Here is a 3,791-nt window from a genome sequence, read left to right as displayed (position 1 = left end):
CTCCTTGCGGATGGAACCCGAATAGGCGATAAACCTGGACTAGAGTCTTGTGTGGTTAGTCAGGTCGTGGCCGACACCCTCGCCGGGCTTCCGCTTGAAGGTTGCCGAGATACATGACGTGTACATGGCGGTAAGTGGCGAGAGCGTGTGTGAAGAAGTACACCCCTGCAGGGTTAACATGATCTATTCGAATAGCCGGGTCCGCGGTTATGGACTTCTTGGATGCTTACATGGTACATAGACAACTTGAAGTGGATACTATAAAATGCTCAAGACAAGTGTGAGTGCTATGGATGGCCTTCTTGTAGGGAGACGGGGATGAATCCATAGTAGTGTATTGTGTGGTGATTAGTGGACTCGTGTACGTTGTTTCACCTCCAGAGTTTCTGGTAGTCGTAGAACAGGATAGCCACAGAGTCAAAGCTAGCTTGCTGCAACTAAACCCCACATTACCCTCTTGATACAAATGCATGTATGATAGGATCTGATGTAAGTCTTGCTGAGTACCTTTGTACTCATGTTGCTTTATTTATGTTTTTGCAGCGGAGACTTCGGTCTTACTAGGGTTCTCTTGGACTTCGACTAGTAGCTAGTACCTCAGCTACGATCTTGGTTAGATGTTGTAGATAGTCAGGCTCTTCAGCCTTTTTCATTTGTAGATGTCTGTACCCAGACATGTAATGCTTCCGCTTGTTGCTTGTATGCTCTGTATGATGGGTTTTGTGACCCCTGTTTGCAATAAATGCTATGATGGCTCTTCTGAGCCTTTATCTATTTGAGTTGTTGAGTTATGCTGTGATGCCATGTTGTACAGCACATACTTGCATGTTATGCGTACGTGTAATGTGTATTGCTATGTGTGGGATCTGACTATCTAGTTGTTTATCCTTAGTAGACTCTCTTACCGGGAAATGTCTCCTAGTGCTTCCACTGAGCCCTGGTAGCTTGCTACTGCTCCGGAACACTTAGGTTGGCCGGCATGTGTCCTTCTTCGATCCCGTGTCTGTCCCTTCGGGGAAATGTCACGCGGTGAATACCGGAGTCCTGCTAGCCCGCTACAGCCCGGTTCACCGGAGTCCTGTTAGCCCAGTGCTACAGCCTGGATTCACTCGCTGATGACCGACACGTTCGATGCTGGGTCATGGATGCCTGTCCCTGTAAGTTAGTGCCACTTTGGGTTTACGACTAGCCATGTCAGCCCGGGCTCTTTATCATATGGATGCTAGACACACCATCATATACGTGTGCCAAAAGGCGCAAACGGTCCCGGGCAAAAGTAAGGCGACACCCGTGGGGATACCGTGCGTGAGGCCGCAAAGTGATATGAGGTGTTACATGCTAGATCGATGTGGCATTGAGTCGGGGTCCCGACAGGATTTCCCTGAAGTATTTCCAGAAGAGTTGCCAGGCATGCCACCGGATAGAGATATTGAGTTTTTGATTGAGCTATTGCCAGGCACCGGGCCAATATCAAAGAGACCATATAGGATGCCAGCAAAGGATTTGGTGGAAATTAAGAAGCAGATTAAGGAGTTACTGGATAAAGGATATATTCGCCCAAGTTCTTCGCCTTGGGGATCGCCAGTACTTCTAGTGGAGAAGAAGGATGGATCGTTAAGGATGGTTGTTGATTATCGAGGATTGAATGAAGTAACGATCAAGAACAAGCACACACTACCAATGATCAATGATCTATTTGATCAATTGCAAGGAGCTAAGGTATTTTCCAAGATCGATTTGCGATCGGGATACCACCAGTTGAAGATTCGAGAACAGGATATTCCTAAGACAACTTTTACCACCAGGTATGGCCTGTACAAGTATACCGTTATGTCATTTGGTCTGACCAACGCACCTACATATTTTATGAACATGATGAGCAAAGTATTTATGGAGTTTTTGGATAAGTTCGTCGTAGTGTTCATTGATGATATCTTGGTTTACTCGAAGAATGAAGAGGAGCATAAGGAGCATTTGCGTTTGGTACTTGGAAAGCTCAGAGAACATGAATTATATGCCAAGTTCAGCAAATGTGAGTTTTGGTTGAATGAAGTAGGATTCCTCGGACACATTATATGCAGAGAAGGAATAGCAGTAGATCCCACTAAAGTTGATACCGTGACCAGATGGGAAGCACCGACCACGGTTGGAGAGATACAGAGTTTTCTGGACTCGTAGGATACTACCGGAGATTTATTGAGACTTTCTCAAAGATTGCGAAGCCTATGACTGAGTTGTTGAAGAAGGATACCAAGTTCAAATGGACCGAGGCATGTGAGGTTAGTTTCCAGGAGTTGAAGAAATGTTTAGTTACCTCACCAGTGTTGATTTTGCCAGACCAAACCAAGGACTATGAGGTGTATTGCGACGCTTCACGTCGAGGACTTGGAGCAGTGCTTATGCAGGAAGGGAGAGTTGTTTCATATGCCTCAAGACAACTGAAACCTCATGAGTTGAATTATGCTACGCATGATTTGGAGTTAGCAGCCGTAGTGCATGCATTGAAAACATGGAGACATTTCCTCATTGGAAACCATTGTGAGGTGTACACGGATCATAAGAGTTTGAAATACGTTTTCACGCAGAAGGAGTTAAACCTCAGACATAGGAGATGGTTGGAGCTCATCAAGGATTATGATATGAGATTGCATTATCATCCCGGAAAGGCTAATGTAGTAGTTGACGCATTAAGCCGTAAGAGCCACGTCAATACATTAATGACGGGAGGAATACCAAGGGAGTTAGCAGAAAATCTTCGTGAACTATGTGTGGAAATAGTTCCTAGAGGCTATGTAGCAGCATTGGAGATTCAGTCAACCTTGATGGATAGAATCAGAGAAGCTCAGAAGACTGACAAGGAGATTGCCTCTATTAAGGAGAAACTGAGCAAAGGAAAGGCTAAAGGATTTCGTGAGGATAAGCACGACACCCTATGGTTTGAAGACCGTGTTTATGTGCCCAATGACCCGGAGATTAGGAAATTGATTCTGCAAGAGGCACACGATTCACCATATTCGATTCACCCAGGAAATACCAAGATGTATTTGGATTTGAAGGATATTTTCTGGTGGACCGAAATGAAGAAGGATATTGCGGACTATGTAGCAGCCTGTGATGTGTGTTAGAGAGTAAAGGCAGAGCATCAGAAGCCAGCAGTATTGTTACAACCATTGCCGATACCCGAATGGAAGTGGGATAAGTTAGGCATGGATTTTATCACGGGATTACCTAGGACACGTTCAGGCTATGACTCGATTTGGATTATAGTCGATCGGTAGACAAAAGTAGCTCATTTCATCCCGGTAAAGACCACTTACACCAGTACTAAGTTGGCAAAGATATACATGACCAGGATTGTATGTTTGCATGGAGTTCCGAGGAGTATCGTATCAGATAGAGGAACCCAATTTACCTCAAAGTTCTAGAAGCAGTTGCATGAAACTTTGGGTACTAGGCTAGAATTCAGTACAACTTTTCATCCATAGACAGATGGACAGACCGAGAGAGTCAATCAGATTTTGGAGGATATGCTGAGAGCTTGTGCGCTAGATTATGGATGTAGTTGGGACGACAATTTGCCATATGCAGAGTTCTCTTACAACCACAGTTATCAAACCAGTTTAAAGATGGCCCCTTTTGAAGCTTTGTACGGAAGGAGGTGCAGGACACCGTTGTCGTGGGATGAAGTTGGAGACCGCCAGTTGTTTGGACCTGACTTGATTAAAGAGTCTGAACAGAAGGTAAAGTTGATTCACGACAGGCTCAAGATAGCCCAGTCCAGACAGAAGAGT

Source organism: Triticum aestivum, chromosome 7A (assembly GCF_018294505.1).
Source record: "Triticum aestivum cultivar Chinese Spring chromosome 7A, IWGSC CS RefSeq v2.1, whole genome shotgun sequence".
NCBI classification, from domain to species: Eukaryota; Viridiplantae; Streptophyta; class Magnoliopsida; order Poales; family Poaceae; genus Triticum; species Triticum aestivum.
The sequence above is the reverse complement of the archived record's forward strand: the minus strand, read 5'-3'. Positions refer to the sequence as shown.